Source organism: Carettochelys insculpta, chromosome 6 (assembly GCF_033958435.1).
Source record: "Carettochelys insculpta isolate YL-2023 chromosome 6, ASM3395843v1, whole genome shotgun sequence".
In the NCBI taxonomy this organism is placed as follows: Eukaryota; Metazoa; Chordata; order Testudines; family Carettochelyidae; genus Carettochelys; species Carettochelys insculpta.
The window spans coordinates 54,186,775-54,204,817 of NC_134142.1; the positions used below are offsets into that span (position 1 = coordinate 54,186,775).

The 18,043-nt window shown below is 41.7% G+C and overlaps 1 long non-coding RNA gene across 1 annotated transcript in view; it reads left to right on the forward strand.

The window, feature by feature from the left end:
• Positions 1–14,775, forward strand: part of LOC142015437 (uncharacterized) — a 31,175-nt gene extending 16,400 nt beyond the window's left edge. The window contains exons 2-3 of the long non-coding RNA XR_012646150.1: positions 9,101–9,185; positions 14,641–14,775. This is a non-coding gene — a long non-coding RNA (uncharacterized LOC142015437). The remainder of the gene's footprint in view (positions 1–9,100; positions 9,186–14,640) is intronic.
• Positions 14,776–18,043: the final 3,268 nt, after the last annotated feature.

The window sequence follows — 18,043 nt, forward strand, 5'->3', positions numbered from 1 at the left end:
TAGATTTTTAAATAAGGCTAACTCTCATGGTATATGAAAGTCCCCATGTGTCATGGCCCTGCACAACACAGCCTCTCTTCCCCTCAGCTAAGCACTGATGTGGCAGGGGAAATAACTTCCAACTCATTCTTGAAACCCAATCCTACAGGCTTCACAGCACACCCCTTGGCAGGGGCTTAGCACTCCCTTCATCTGCCCCCAGGGAGCACAGTGCTGCTTCATCCCCCAGGCATCCTGCCTTGCTGAGCCAGCTCTCTGGCTGGGTTCACTGAAACACCTACAGCCAGGTTGCCTGAGACCCAATACACAATGCATTAAATCATGCTGTAATCAAGAGACAGGAGGCAGCTGAGTTAAGTCAATGGCCAGCAGCAGCCTGAAGTTAGCTACCATTTGCCACTAAGAGGGTAGGAAGGGACAAATTGCTTCCAGCCACTGGTGCATTACACAGATGCGTGGGCAGGGCCTTGGGCCAGGTCATTCCCGCTTTCCCCCCATCCCCTTTGGCTCAGAGCAATAGTGTGTCTAGACATTAAGAAAACTTCATTAAATCTTAAAAGACACTCACGTAGCAGATTATTGGAATAAATTGGATAACAGTCCCAAGAGATGAGGTGGGATTATTCAGATCTAATAGTTGTTAGAATTGCAGCCTAAATCCTCTGACCTCAATCACATGCTCTGGGAGTACGTCATAGTATGATTCCAGAAAGGTCTACATGGAACAGGGAACTGATGAACTAGCATTTTCTTTTTGAGACATTCACAGCCTTTAGTCACAATAAAAATGAGCCAGGCAGACTTGTCCTAGTTCCCGTGTATATATGTGTACAGGGATCAAAAAATCTCACCCCATAGTTATAGATGTGATGCTACTTCAAAGTCCAAGTGTATTTTTTCCATTGCCCCCAGGATCAATGAAGTTAGTAATGGGAGATAGATCTCCTTTAATAACATTTATTCTTACCACTTTTTGTAGTATCTGGTAGATTTCCTGCATCAATGTGAATATTAAAGCTGTTATTCTATAGCTGAAAGGCTTTTACTTTCTTTAAGCCATTTTCCCAAATTTTAGCTCTGTTTCAAATCTACTTGTCTTAGCTAAAGTCCTGAAAAAAGCTGTGCTGGGCAGAAAAAATGTCTTCCTGTCTCCAGCACTGTGTGGTTTTGGAGAAATTTCAATCAAGGTTTTGAGCAGGTCATGGTAACGACATTGCTCTCATGAGGGATTGAAATTCTCAGGTAGATTCCAGCACAGCATTTGTTTGAATCCTTTAGACTTATCCATAGTCTTTGTTACTTGAATAGCAGGGAAGAGGTGAGGGAATAACAAGAGAAGGCCATTAGTTCTGACACTTGAAATTGTTGGTTCTGTTTGTGTCAGCATGAGGGGTTAGCATCAAGCTGTGTGAAATTAAGCAAGTTTGTGTGAAGGTTTTTTGAAATCTGTTTTACAGTGTCCATACGCTAAGTTTTGCTTTGAGTTTGGTGTCAAAACCATCCATTTTTCAAAACTGAAAACAGAAAGTTGGGCCTAGTTTGGAGTCAAGTCCATAGAAAACATCTCTGGTTTCACTTTCTAGGAGTTCCTCCTGCAAGCATACATTTCTGTGTAGTACGTGAAACTCATTTCTTAGTCTCTTGCGGCCAGGCTCACTGAGAAGCATGCAAGAGGGGGAAAGGGAGCAGTTGTCCCCAGGCCTGGCATTTCAAAGGGGCCTGGTGCTCCAGCTGTCAAAGTAACAACAGCAGGGGCCTTTGAATTGCTGTGGCAGCACTGCTGTGTCACTGGCTGTGAGGGAGTGTCGAGCAGGCCCAGAGCTGCAATCAGGCTATGCTGAGAGCTGAATGTCTCAGGCCCCATGCCTCCCTCCTTGACCCCACACAGAGCAAGGCCCCTGCCTCCAACCTTGCCCTGGGGCCTACGGTGCCCATTGGCCCTGCTTCTTGAGACTCAGTACAAGTGAGTTAAGTTCTGGGACTCAGACCATGTTTTCACTTTTCTAGTGGAAGTTCCACAGAATGCTAGCAGTGCAGGGGAGATGCAGGCAAATATTTTTCATCATTTTACTTGCATGTCAAAGGATAGTTGCGGGAAACTTCACAACTGAGTAAGTAGTTGAACAGATAGGGCCAGGTCTTTGGCTCTCTGAAAGCTGTTTTGCACTGGTCCTGTGGTTCTTCCATCAGGGTAGAAGAAATTACAAATGGCACAGAGCTGATATACTAGCCCGTTTTAGGGGTAGAAAAGTGGGTCCTCGCCAGAAGGCTTGTCGGTGCTTTTGATGTACATCCTGCATATTGGCCTGGGACCCTCAAACATGCTCTACACTCAGGAGTGTGTCACTGCACTCTGGCAGTTCCTAGCAGCTAGCAAGTTCTGTTGGGTTTGTGATCAGGTAATAGAGGTGAGTGATAGACACATGGAGTAACATATGGCTAATATTCACCATCGATTATTACATTGATATTAGAAAGTCAAGCGGATATTTGGTGCAATACATCAATCTGGAAACATATAGCAGATACTCCTGTATCTTTGGCTTTGGCTGGTGTCATTAGTCATAACCAGAACCATCCATCCATAGAATGGTTTGGGCAGCTGCCTGGACTCTGTGCTTTGGGGAGCCCTGCGGTGGGTGCCTCAACCATCCTATCGCCCATGAGGCAGTCCCGCCCACTGGCAGTGGCAGTGGGGCCCAGAGTGGCCTGGGGGATTACTGAGGGGGCCTGGCATGGGGCAGCAGCAGGGGTTGTGCCCCCTTGCTCTCACCACAGCAGCAGGAGCTGCAGGAAGCAAAGCGACCTAGCAGCCTGCTCCGCTCTGTTGCTGTCTCCCAGACAGGCTGCAGCACTTCACTCTGGCGGTGGGACAGGGAGTGCCCTGGCTTCACCCCAGCCTGCTCCACTTCTCTGAGTGATGCAGAACTCCAGGGAGCAGGCTGGGGGCGAAGAGCTCCACTTCCAAGGGCTCTGTGAAGTTGAGCAATGGGGGATGGGCAAGGGCAGGGAAGAGAGGAGGTAGTTGCTGGGTCACTTCAGCTTCTAGCACTGCAGTAAGTGAAAGGGAGTATGTCCCCTGCTGTGGCCCTGGCTCACATGGCTTGGGGATGGAGGTTTGGGCAAGGGGTGAAATGCGGGAGGAAGGTGAGAACCAGGGGTGGGAAGAAGTTGAATGGGGAATGGAATGAGTTGCCTAAAGAGGTGGTGGATTCTCCATCTTCCGAGGTTTCTAAGTCCTGACTTGACAAGGTCCTGGCTGGGATGACTTAGTGGGGGTTGATCCTGCTTGAAGCCGGGGGCTGGACTAGATGACCCGCTGAGATCCCTTCCAGCCCTATGATTCTGTGATTGAGCAATGGTAGGCTTTGGGGGGAAGAAGTGAAATGGGGCAGGGCCAGGGTGAGGAAAAGGTGAGATGGGAAAGTGGCCCAGATCAGTGGGGCTGCCCTGGTCCCCCCCACCTCAGGAAGGGTGGGGGGGTCTCCAAACCCTGAGCCTCCTGTAGGAATGGCCCTGTTCTCAAATAACCATGAAACATTCTTGTAGCCTTAAGTACATGGCTTCTCTAAAGCTGATCAGGGAGTACCACCCTTCTATTTAAAAACAATAATGAAACTGTGGCATATGTGTGCGCCCATTTTGTAACTTCACTTTTTTTCTGTATGTTTTTATCCATATGAAGTCTATTATGGTGTGAATCTGTAATCATGCAACTATAGTTGAACTCAAAGCTAATGTAACAAATTCCTGGCTGTTCACCAGACTCCAGAAATGACCTGAAACATTGCAATAGCAAAAAGCTCTTCTGCAGATGAAAACTTCTATTCCTACCTGTAAATTTAGTTTGGGAAACCCAGGCAGACTTATGGGCCTTAATGTGAGGGATATTTTATAAATGCATTTCATTTATACACTTCACAACATTCTTCCTTTTATCAATGGTTAAAGTAACATGCTTCCTCAATGACCTACATAATTTACTATCAATGAATAAATCATTTCACCCAGAGGCCACACTTAGATTTCTATTTTTATTAGTATTATTACACGAGGGAAAAGGAACTCTCCTAAAGTATTACTATCAGCTATTCTCAGTAGGACTGGCTCAAGGCAGTGACTGTAACTAGCATTTAACACAAGCCATCATGTTCAAAACCAGATCCAAACAGTTGCTAAATTAAGACATGTTTAATTCTGGGACTTTGAGCCGGGACATTATTGCAGTTTAACAAAACAAAAACAACAACAGTGTTTTAAGCAATGGGACTCAAAATTCCTTCCAATCCCAATTGTTCAGGTATCATTTTCTTGGTACTTGTTAAGATGTAAATTCTACTAGTTTACCAGTTGCCCATACAGTCTTCCAGAAAAACAAAACAGACGCAATCCAAATATCTAATCTAATAAACTAACAAATACCATTTTCAAAGGCGGGGATGGAAAGGCTCAGTCCTTTTTAATAAACCAACAAAAAAGGCTTAAACACTTTATTTTTGTTACTCAAACTGAAATTAAGCATTCCCCTGCTGCTTTCTTGCTCCCTTCCCACCAGTAAGAGACTGGCAATTGTAAGCAGATGCTATTTCTTTTCAAAACACAGACTTAGACACATCTGATGAGTGTTTCAGAGCTGGCATGTAGCAATTTATGCCTGGATATGTCACTTATCACAACATAATACATATGTCTTGCACCAAAATTATAAGCTCTTACCAGCCAAAATCTTGAGTCTCTAAATAAGTCAAAAAGTCCATAAGTTTTGTGATACTTTAGGAGTTTATTTCAAAATATCTGTTTTTGTTGAGCTCTGTTGAAGTAATTTGCATAGTGATTATTCAGAGCAATTAATTTTCTTTTAAAGTACAGTAAACTTAGTTACAACAGTTGTATGGATTTGTACATTAATATGGGATACAACACGTAATTTGACTTTCACTAAGAAAGGCAACGATGACAAGCTGAATTCCTGTAAGGCTGGCACAAAATTTATGGAACGTTATCATGTGTTGAAACTACTTTCTTTGCATGCATGAGAAGATTTGTGAATGCTTTTCTAAATTTTGTGTGAACATTCATTTTTGATTTAATAATACATTGAAGGAAGGTTTTATTCACCACCTCCCACAACCCTAAATTTTGCCCAGGTGAGCACTATAAGCTCGTTGTGAGACTAGCATTTTCAGGGGGAGGCTCATCAACCATTAGATTCACAGCATGATTCATTCCAAAGGGAGGAATTTCACACTGAGGGTGAACTAGGCCTAATTTATTCCTAGGCACAAGCATAAGCCACAGGTGCTATGGAGTACAGGTTGAAACTCTCTAGTCCAGCACCCTCAGGACCCAACTGGTGCCAAACCAGAGAATATACCGAACCACAGGAAGCCAATGTTGTCTAGCAGCATTACCAACACTTCCACTGCTTACTGGACCCTTGGAAGAGATTTAAGGGTAAGTTACAGCTAAATAACAGCACAGAACACTGCGAACCAGGGCTGGTGGCTATAAATGAACTTTATGGAATCCCGGGAAACCTGGCCACGCCCATGCTAAGTGGTCATCTGGCTGACTAAAATCATGCTGGATCACAGATGTTGCTGGACCAGAGAGTGCTGGACTAAAATGGTTAAACCTGTAATGCAACCACAGCCTCTAAGAGCAACTGCATCTCCTGAATTCCTCCTGGGCGTGTAGGCATGCCTGTGGCAAGATGCCTTAGGAGGGGTGATGCATTCCTCTCCAGCTACACCTGCCAGCTGGGGTGTATGGGAGCAAGTCTCTGGCTGTACCTCCCACTTCCCTTTTGAAGTGTTGTGATTCATGGCAAGTACGGAGGCACATCCCTGCTTTTGTGCCTGGATGTTGCCCCTGTGTTAGCTGCTGCACAGGGTTGAAAAAAGGAGGCAGCTTCCTGTGCCCTAGCCACCCTTGCTCATCTGTGAAGCAGCAGGACACAGTCTGTTCCATAGTAATTATGGTTGATGGATGATAATATTTGTAGCTACTATATTTATAGCTCACAAACAGTTGGACTCTGTCATTGGAAACGTGTATATGGTTTGGGTGACTTCATTTATTTCTGTAGATGCTGGGTTAATAATTCTGTTTGAGGCTATTGAGAGAGCAGCAGGTGGGAAGCCTACATCTTTGTAGCCAAACACTTTCACTAATGAATGCTGCATTTAAGAAATCTTTTCACAGTAACGCTTGCTTTATACAACCTTAGAAAATGTTCCTAATCCCTTCCCATGGATTCTTTTGACTGTGTGATCAAAGAATTCACTGGGTATGTGTAACACTAGCTGTGTCTACACGTGCACGCTACTTCGAAGTAGCGGCACCAACTTCGAAATAGCGCCCGTCGCGGCTACACGCGTCGGGCGCTATTTCGAAGTTAACTTCGACGTTAGGCGGCGAGACGTCGAAGTCCCTAACCTCATGAGGGGATCGGAATAGCGCCCTACTTCGACGTTCAACGTCAAAGTAGGGACCGTGTAGACGATCCGCGTCCCGCAACATCGAAATTGCTGGGTCCTCCATGGCGGCCATCAGCTGGGGGGTTGAGAGATGCTCTCTCTCCAGCCCCTGCAGGGCTCTATGGTCACCATGGGCAGCAGCCCTTAGCCCAGGGCTTCTGGCTGCTGCTGCGGCAGCTGGGGATCCATGCTGCAGGCACAGGGTCTGCAACCAGTTGTCGGCTCTGTGTATCTTGTGTTGTTTAGTGCAACTGTGTCTGGGAGGGGCCCTTTAAGGGAGCGGCTTGCTGTTGAGTCCGCCCTGTGACCCTGTCTGCAGCTGTGCCTGGCACCCTTATTTTGATGTGTGCTACTTTGGCGTGTAGACGTACCCTCGCAGAGCCTATTTCGATGTGGTGCCGCACAACGTCGAAGTTGAACGTCGACGTTGCCAGCCCTGGAGGACGTGTAGACGTTATTCATCGAAATAGCCTATTTCGATGTTGCTACATCGAAATAAGCTACTTCGATGTTGGCTTCACGTGTAGACGTAGCCAGTGAGTGATACTACTGGACAGAGATATAGGAAAAGCATTTATGGTATGTCATTTATGATATCTCTCAGCTTGACAGACTTGCAGTAAGGATGACTCGCTGGGCTGGTCAAAACTACATTTATTTAGAGGTGAAGAAAGCACAAGTGTCAACTCTATGTTCTATGGCCCAAACCCTGGGTAGGAGCGTAGAGTTTAAGTACTAGGAATCATGAGCCTGTCCCTGGACCAGGTATGGAGCAGCTTTGGGGGCCACAGCAGAATTGCTTTTGAGGCTGTGATAATTCCTGTTTCTAATACTTCTCCTATATTTAGTGTGTGTGTGGGGTGGGGAGGGAGAGAGGGGGAGTCTAAGTAGATCCTCTGGGTTGTCATATAGGGGTGGGAGCTAAGGGTATGGGGGGTGCTGAAATACTGCTCAGGTTTTACATGTGGCCTGGGTGCCACTCTGCTTCCTGGCTTGGATCCTGGCTTTTGGCCCTGAGTCGCACTCTTCAGGCATTGTCCCTGTGCCTGAAGATCTGCACCCAAACCCCTACTCCTGGCCTCATGCTTACAGCCTCGCACTTGGGGCCCTGGGCCCAGGACTTTGCTCCCAAATGATGAACCCAGCACCCAGATCCCAGCCACAGATCCTGTACCCAGAGCTCTGCTCCTGTGCGCTAGTTCCAGGCCCTGAAGCCAGGACTCTGCTCCCAGGGTCCAAGCACTGACCCTCTTACCCCTTTGTGGGTCAACCCTCCCAGAGACAGAAACCTGCTTTTAGCCCCAGCTGGGCAAGGAGAGCTCAGATGGGATAAGGGAGCTAGCTTTCAGCACTCCCCTCTATTGAAAGTGTTCCAGCATCACTGGGTTCATATGACCACCCATACCTATACTCTGATGCTCTTCCATAGATGCCGCCCTCTTTTCTGTTTGGGGAGCCTCCATAGGAGAGGATAGGACTTGCTCCTACTGCTTCACAAATTCTGACACCTATAATTTCAGTGAAGTAAGTGCCTGAAACTGACATTGCAAAGAAAAAGTGTGACTCCTTGGAGAAGTGGATTAACATTTAAAACAAAGTAAAAAAGTAAAACAAGGGAGGATTATGAAAAACATCTATGTGTACACATGCTCGTAAGAGAGATGAGACAACTGAAGGATGGAAGCTGCAGGTTTTAAGAATGCATGTAACATGTCTTGTGTAATAGGCAGTGCTGAAGCAGGACAATGACTAAGTTTAAAATATTAGAATTTAAAGATTGCTGAAGAATGATGGATGACAACCTACAAGGATACATAGCAGTGATGAGCTGTTAGCATGATATCAATCCAACTGTAGGAGGTGCTGGAAATGTCTGAACATTATTGTAAGAGTCAAGATCAGAAAATATTGAATAAGCAACAGTGTATCATTTTGTTCATGAATAATTTCAGTAATTGCCATAAACTGGGATAACAGCTATGCCAAACTATTCAGGGGAAGCCAAGTGATTTAACCATTTCTATTGCTTTGGGTCAAAATACAGTTTATGACCTCCAACAAAGTACAGGAAAAGTCAAAATACAAAGGCTGGTTCTACACAGGCCACTTCCTTTGGAAGTGGCATCCTAATACAGGGAGCAAAAGATGCTAATGAGGCACAGCTGCAAATTCCCTGAAAATTTTTGGGAAGAAAGGGCCTTAGGAAGAAAGACTTCCTTCCAGAAGCAGCCCCTGGGGCCGCGCTTCTACACAGCATTTTGGAGTCTGGAAAAACGGTCTTCCAGACTCCAAATCACGTGACGTTATGCTCATGAGGCACAGGGAATTTGCATCCTTGCTTCATTTGCATGTTTTGCTCCCTGTATTAGCATGCCACTTCTGAAGGAAGTGGCCTGTGTAGAAACGGCCAAAAGGAAAATCTCAGACACATTCTCTCTCTCTCTCTCTCTCTCTCTCTCTCTCTCTCTCTCCAGGCTCCTATAGACAGCCTAGAGTATTGATACCAAATTGGACAAAGGGACTGTATTAAGTAAATCAGCTTAAATTAGTCCAAACCCACATGTATGTTATGCATTTGTAATTTACATTTTCTTCTAATATTTTCAATATGTTTGTTACAGGAGTTTGAACACACCGTTAAACCTGGAGCATCTCCATACCACAAGTTAGCCTTACCAAGCCAAGGTGTGAATCTATAGTGGAGGGGTGAGCAAACTTTTTACGTTGGGCCCCACTTTTTGTCCCTGCAATTAGCAGCCATGCCCCCCACCCCCAACCTGTCTAACGTAATCCAAACTGAGGGAAATTTCGGTTGTGTTCATACGAGAAAAACTGTTTCGGCAAGTGTATGAAAATAACTGTGTAGAATATAAAAACTTTATTCATCAACATATAAATGAGAATACACATACATAAAAACTGGGAAACTTTTCAACAGTTTTAACGAGATGAATGAGTCCGGGACTGAGAAGCTGATTATGCTGTGTTTCCGTTACAGAATTTCATACCCCCCAAAAGCGACCGACGCCCACTTTGCACACCCCTGCTATAGTGCACCAGCATGCCATGCACTCACTTTGTGCAGCCCCTCCTGAGCACTAATATTTCTGTATGTGCTTTGATGTAGTTCCGGAATTTTTAGTGTGTCTTGGCCAGGGGCCACATGGCAAGTTAGTTTGTTGCAAACTAATGCTCTGAGGAATCACATCTTGACTGTCCATGAACTAACTCGCCATGTAAACAAGCTCTTACTTAGAGCTGCTTAATCATAGTTATCTAGACTCACACACATACCCATTTACCAGTTCGTAATTTATATAGCTGCCTTCTGTATCACATCAGAAATGATTTAAAATTATCCTGTGGCTATAATACAATACATAATTGAGTCAAATCACAACTGCAGTAGGTACATATTATGAAAAAAAAATCATATGCACACTCCTATTCTTCAGCATTCATTTACTAATGCCTCAGACATTAACCCATCCTGGCTATAGGCTAATACATAATTTATATGGTTTTCAGGTATTTTTTATTGAACACCTACATAGCTATTAGAGTCTTAACTCAAAGAAATCAGCCAAGTGTTATAAAACATTGAATTTGAGAAAGAGCTAGTCATTCAAGTGATTAAGTGGTTAGATATTGATGAAGATATCCATCTAAAGGACATAGCAGACACATTTTTATGTTTTCAGAATGCTGAATTTACAGGAACCCACAAGAATATTTACTAGAATTTTGTATCTGTTAGAGAAACCTGCTATAGAAAAGTGGAAAATATCCTAGAAATGAGTGGAAAGGTTTCAATTGAAAGTTACCCTGGCTAAGTTTAACCATGGGAAAAGGAAACAGAGAACAAAGAGGTTAAGTAGGGATATAAAGATTAGTACAAGCAACATGTAGAAGGCTTTTAAAAATAAAAAATATAAGCAGAATATAACAAGAAGGAAGATTGTGAGACGCACAAGGTGTGGAAGAAGCAAATACAGAACAATATGCAATATTGAATGTGGAACTGCAGAGACAGTTTCAATAAAATGATAAAATATTCTCCATTTGCCCATTATACAGTATGTTAACAGTTGGAGGACACAAGGACTGAAGGCAGGTGTTGGAAACTGCAGCCAGCAGATGAGAAAATGTATTTGTTGCCATTCTTCTTGCTGTCTTAAAAAAGAAAGAAAGAAGCATAAGGCCAAAATCATATTTTCTGATATGTGTTAGGGAAGACATTAGGTAGCATGCATGTTAGCACAGAAATACTACAAGGGTAGAAAAAGCTCAGGCACTGTTTGGTTTTAAATGATTGTTTATAGGTTTAGTACTGCAAGTGAGATTTCAGTGGAATAAAATAATTGCCAACTTGCACTTCACATGCTACAGAAACAAATTGTTGCACATAAGTATATCAAGCCCACTTTGGAACATGGTTACACTAACAGCAGCAAAAGTTACTACCTTTGAAGTTGCTAATGGATAAAGGAAAGATAAAGAAAGTAGAACATCTGAATATCACAAAGCCGTTCCCAGCCCTTTCCAAATCTATGACCTTGAATGATCAACTTATTTGACCCTCCTAATATATACGAGTGATGGCTAGACACTGAGTTTGATGGTCTGTACTTTTTTCTTCACACAAATGCACACATGGGTACACAGAGAGAGTCTGTGTCTATACGAGCAAGTTTTTTCAGGAAAACTGGGTCTTTTTCAAAAAAAACCCACAGAGCATCTACCCACAAAAAGCACTCTTTCAGTCTGAAATCGAAAAAATGCAGCACTTTTCCGGTGGCCCTCTTCTTCTCCCAGCTGAGGAAGAGTGCCTTTTCCCAAAAGATTCTTTAGAAAAAAAGCATGTGTGGACAGTTCATGGGCCCTTCTTTTGAATGAGGAGTCCTCATGGCACCAGATTTTTCAATCAGTGGCACATTCTTTTGAAAGAGCAGGGGATGTGTGGATGCTGTCTATCGAAAGAGCAGATTGGTCTTTTGATCCACTTTTTTGAGTGTGGATCCAATCTTTTGAAAGAAGTTTTTTTGGAAGATTGCTGTACTTTTTGGAAGATTGCTGTAGTACAGATGCAGCCGGAGAGAGCCAAATTTGCTATTCTTTACATATGCATAATTTCACTGATTTTAGTGGGGTTGTAACTATGTAATTAAAAATTTGGGCGTAGGTCCAGTCAGAGGTAAGCCATCAGTATTTAATTTGAATAATCCATGTCTCTTTCATTTTTTTAGAGGCAACATGTTTGCCAAATTTCTCTTACAGTGGCCATGTCTACACTAGCCCCAAACTTCGAAATGGCCACACAAATGGCCATTTCAAACTTTACTAATGAAGCGCTGAAATGCATATTCAGCGATTCATTAGCATACGGGCGGCCGCGACACTTCGAAATTGACGCGCCTCGCCGCCGCGCGTCTCGTCCAGACGGGGCTCCTTTTCGAAAGAACCCTGCCTACTTCGAAGTCCCCTTATTCCCATGAGCTGATGGGAATAAGGGGACTTCGAAGTAGGCAGGGTCCTTTCGAAAAGGAGCCCCATCTGGACGAGCCGCGCGGCGGTGACACGCGTCAATTTCGAAGTGCCGCGGCCGCCCGTATGCTAATGAAGCACTGAATATGCATTTCAGCACTTCATTAGCAAACTTCGAAATGGCCATTTGTGTGGCCATTTCGAAGTTTGGGGCTAGTGTAGACGTAGCCAATCAGAAATTTCTAACATGAGGAATCAATGGTCAAAAGAACAGTCATCCTATTTCATGCCTCAACTTTAATTTTATTGGATTTTCAATAAATTTTATTGGGGCTGTGGAAGTGACCAGATATTTTAAAAAAAAAAAAAAAAAAAGGACCAGCTAACAGTAGGTGTAAATTGGCAATAATCAGCAGATAAAGATCTTTTTTCATGACAATACTCCTAATTAATAAAAAAGTAGAGGGAAAAAAGGAGGAAATGTGGAATTATAAAGGCACAGTTATATCTCCACCATGCCACTGAAGGCACCAATAGTCACCAGGTGCATCTTAGACAGAACACAAGAACTTTTTTCCAACAAACTGCAACTCAAAGTTTTGCAAAGTTTTCCTTGAGCAACTGACTGAGGAAATTGCTAATTAGGGTTCCACATGGTTAAAGTAAATTAAGACAAAACAAATCTACTCTCCTAAAATAAAACCCTGGCTTGTTCTTATCAATACTCCTTGGCTGCATGTACACAGCCCCTTCCCTTCTGGAAAGGGAATGGTAATGAGCAAAATGGAATATTAAATAAGGCATGGATTTAAATATCTCACTCCTCATTTGCAGAAGAGCCCCTTCCGGAAGCTACAATAAACCATGTAGGCGGGGCCCTTCCAGAAGGAACCCCGCATTCCCTTTGCTCATTACCATGCCCCTTCTGTGTAATTTCATCCAAACAACTTTCCACATCATGCGCATCTCAGCTTATTTACTTGACCCTCAGATTATGGCAACACACAAAAGCTTTGCCTTATGCATAATTGAAAACAAAGGATTTGGTTTTAGCTTTGATGTGATAATTAATTTATAGCAATGGTTAACCTTAAGTCTACTGAAAGTAACCAGGATAAGTGGCCCTCATGCTATACTGCATAGCCTTGCAGGAAGCCTTCCCAGAATGCACACAGAGTGGAAAAATTCTGCTGCAAAGGAATGAAGTTTGAGGAAAGGTTTATAAAAAGGAAGAGCTAAGGAATGACAAAATGACCTTTTTAGCAGGAAATTTTATGTTCTAGTGCCATGATAGCTATTTAGCCTTCCTCGCAGGGATGCATTTTAGATGGTTTTCACATCCTTTACCTTGTACTTGTTGTTATTATAAAAACTTGTCAGCTAATGTGCCTAGCTCATGGGTGTTAGGTTTAGTATAAATCATTTAAAAATAAACAAGATTTTAGGAAATGCTTAATTTAATGTAGAAATGAAAAAAGCTATTTTAAATATTTTTGAAACGTATATGGGTGTGGGAATTTTCTGCTTATATCTGAAAAAAGGTGCTTATGGAAAGTCTTTATTTTGGGATTTACACACTGTCTCATTCTTAGTATTCAATTCTTTGATACAAAGACAGACGTGGCTACATATGATAGCTAAAATTTTTATTGAGAGAATTATTGATAAGTATATATCTGGCTGACTAAATGCAGCTGTTCCTGGATGAGGGAGTGCTGGATTAGAGAGGTTCCACCTGTACTCCGGCAAGGTTATTTCAATATAATAACATTTCCTAAATTGGTTTTTATCCTATAGTTTTCCTTGTTTATCCAGAAGTTTTATAAATAATACCTTACTCATCTTATGTCAGTCTTCAAACTTGGAGATGTACTGTCATGGGAGAAATAGTGGGTTATCATAAAAGGGAATAGAGGATCTATTCTGATATCAGCGAAGTCAATGACAAAACTCCCACTAACTTCAGTGAAGAAGTATTGTGTGCTAAGGGGGACTATATGAGAACTTATAGCTGTTTTGGAATTATTTGTTATGATAAATGTTGAATATCAGTTTGTTAGTTTAGGTGTAAAAGAAATTGACCAAAACAAAAATGGAATACACTCAGGAGGTGTCTCTGGATGCTTTATTAATTCTACAATAGCAAATTTGCCTGGAATTTTTTCTTTGGTCCCTTTTTCTGGAAAGTAAAAGGAAAATGTACATGCTTTAGTCAAATAATTGTATTTTTCAAAAAAACAGTATTTTATAAAGATAACTTTTATTTCAGATTTCTCAAAAAAGAGTGTTAAAATTGTCTGTTTTCATAATATTTTTAAAAAAATGGGAATTCCATCAAGTGTATTTTTTCTTCATCCCTATAAATGATTATAATTTGCTATGTTTTAACAAAAAAGAGTTATAGAGAATTTGGATTCCAATAACATTTTTTCTAGTTTTCAAGCCTTAAGCATTGATTTAGCTGTCCCAAAACAGAGCACAACTCCAAATTTCTCTGTTTCTGTCTTTTCTGTAAGGTTTGTTGAGACACAGTCCAATTCTAGGTTCATCCTTTTGTTTTGTTTTGTTTTTTTCCTGGCTCATCTTGATTCAGTGAATTACAACATTTGCTCAGTTATGTCAGGTTTGAGGTCTGTATTTAATTTGGTGATTCAGCCTCTTTTCTGTTTGGTTTTAGGAAAATCAATCCCATTCCAGGCACATGCTGTTTTCCTGGCACAACCAAACCCTTATGTTGCTGTAATAAGAAGAAGAAGAAGAAGAAGCTGTATGCTGAATACGATGATCCTTGCTCTTACCGTTTAGGAGGAATTCTTGACAAACCAACTAACTCTCTAAAATATATAGTGGATTAATTCACTGTTGCTATTTATCATTGGTGTACCAATGCAGAATCGAAAGATGAAGCCAAACAACAGAGGAATAAAACAAGTAAATGCCAGAGCACAATAGTTTTATTGTGATGTAATGATTCCTGTGTCATTTTACATGTTTGTATAGTCCCACTGCCCAAACAAATGTTAAATCTCTCAAATCTCAAGGGCAGACACAGGAAGGACTTGAAAAGGTGATTCAAGTAAGGGAGGATTTTAATAACATTTAATCTGAAAAACCAGGATAAATTGAGATTATTCCAGTTTGTAAAATCACTTTTAATCTGATTCACCATGGAAGGTTAATTTAATTGTCAGCAGTCAGACACTAAACTTGATATGTGCACTCTGGGGAATTGAATAGATGTCAAAGGCCAGGTGAAGAAAAGTTTACTCTCAAATATATTAAACAGCATTATGGAATGTTTCTGGTATTGAGATTCCCAGGACTGCTTGTGGTATTTGAGATGCAGTCTTACCAGAACCATATAAAGAAGGACTATCATCTCTTTGCAGCTAGGATAGCTGTGCATATCCAAAATTCCATAACTAACCTTTTCAGAACATTTTAGGAAAGTTTAAAATATCTTACACATCTCTGAAAGTAGATGTCCTGGTAAAAATAAACTGCAAATTTCCTTTTAGCAATATAACCTTGTAGGTTTCCAGTGTCAGGTACATCTGGCTGAAAGGCTTAGTCTCCTGGGAAGGAGACTGTTTCCTAGAAATGGATTCTATTATATCACAGAGTTACATTTTTTTTTCAAATTCTGAAATGTGAATGAAATGATTTTCTGGATTACTGTCACAGTCAGGGTCTCCTACATACTTTTAATTCTTAACGTCATTTGTCACACATTCGAAATGTATTAACCTTTAAAAAAAACACCAGCTGTTGTTTTGAAGATTTCAGCAACAAAAATCAAGATTCAAATAGGCAAAGTAGGTGTTATATAGAGATGCTGCTGTCAAAATTAGGTGAGAACAAGCAAACAAACCGCATATTGGAACCTTCCTGTGTATTGACAGGGCCAGCCAGTTCAATGACGAATGACACAGGTTAATTTCATGCCAGTTACAAAGGTTTCCAGTACTGTGAGGCAAGTGTGATTTACATTGCACCTAACTGGTGAGGGTGTGTGATATGCGGAATGTAAACACATGTGGCATGTGGTAATTGGGATGAAATGTTATTTTCACCAGTGAGAATGTGTTTCAGATTCAAAGAGTAAAATCTAAACAACATTGTTTGCTTCATATTTGTCAACCTTCTGAAAAAGAACATTTTTCAAAAAGCAAAAGAGGCTTTCTACATCCACTAGTTTGAAAACAATTAAACAAAACAAAGGCAGCAATCTTCACAACCAACAAAAAAAAAGACTCCCACAAGTCTAACTCTGACCACACAATCTGTACCGATTACACCCATGATACCACTGGCATTTGACTCCCTCTCCCTCCCAAAAGACTGGGTTTGCGATGTGCACTGAGACAGAGATATTTTGTACCAAAAGGTGAGATGGATGGGGAATTAAATTTCATACAGAGTCTTGGGCTCCCACAGAAAATGCTCTGGTAACAGGATTCTCTGTAATAAATTGAGGGGAGTAAAGCACAGTCACCTCAGTTGACCACAGCTGCACCACTATGTCATAGAAAGAGTGGTCATTCACCAGCTCTCGAGCCATTTGCAGCTTTCATTCCCAATATCCAAAACTCCAGCTGGAGAGGCACAGGCAGCCAGTGCAGATCCCAGGGTCCTGGTGTCAGATGCTCACGGGGAGAACAATGTGAACAGCTTCCTTTTGCATTAGCTTCAGTGTCCAAAGAAAGATAGCACAGAAAGAATATACTATCCCCCCGAGAGAGAAATAAATGTGATTCTTTATCACTGTAAGATCCTTTGTTTTGAATCTCCACACTACCTTTTCGCTGGAGAAAAGCAAGTCAACTCTTTTACATTGAAAGGCGCAGAATATGAAAAAGTGTCATTGCTTTGCATGCTATATATAAAGTTGATCTTCTCACTATAGCCCAGTGTTCCCTGTACGATGAGTGCTTGGATTGCAGCCCAGGCGAGATTCAGGAGCCATCCAGCTGATTAGCAGAATGCCCACAGCTACCCACAGTGTACAACATGTGTTTCTACTGGTGGACCACATCTGCATCTATGTTGGTGCATATAACAAAATTTATTCCACCCATGAATGGAAAAAATTAAAGATAACTCTGCTATAAGTCAAAATTTACTCTTAATGACGTATGCACAAGTACCATTAACATTGATATGATTTGGCTTGCGGGTCTACTTTGGATTCCGTTTGGACTTTGCACCAGTGGGTGTATTCAGATAGCTCATGAAGGAATTCTTTGTAAAGTGTTGGAATCCCAAATCCGTACTAACAGAAAAGGATAAATATTTTTGCAGTCATGTTCACTTGATAAAAGCCTGAATTTGCTTCAGCTGTGTTTATCCCTTTTTTGACTTTCTGCAAATATGCCATTGATAGGAGTGGAGGGAGCTGTGAAGGATGGATTATTTTTTCATGTCTGATGTTGGAAAGCTGCTCTTTACTTTTCTTATTTTTATTATTCTTATTAATCTATTTTTCTGCTATTAAGAAGTTGAGGGTAAGTCCTTTACCTGTGAAAAGCAGAGCACTGACTTTAGCCCTGCTAGTCTTCAGGACTCCTCAGTCCTAACCAGTGTTTTTGCTGCTGCTCTGTTTGTGGCTTTTCCTTTAGTAAGCACTGGTAAACAATTGTGTCAAAACATTATTACTGTAGTGCCTAGGAGTCTCGGGCTGTGTCTACACTACAAGATAAATTTGAATTTTAAGGCTTTAGCTCGATATTAAAATGTGACTGTGTTCACACATAATACTGTTAACTTGATTTATTGAGCCATAATGCCGATTACAGAATATCGATATTATGGGAGAGATATAGTGTATATTTTGAATTTAAAATCCCCAACGAAGGCTAGCGTGGAAGCACCATATCCATAATTTGAATATGTTAGCCCCCAGAAGTCTCCCATATGTATCCCACAAAGCTACGCGGTGACCCTCCAAGTATGGCCGCTTCATCGTGCACTGCTGTCAAGTGTGCAGGACGAAGGTTGAAGTAAGCCCACAAAGTTTGGAATGAATTTGAATTTAAATTAAAGTTTGAATTGGAACTTAGCAGCCCAGTCCTACAAGTAAA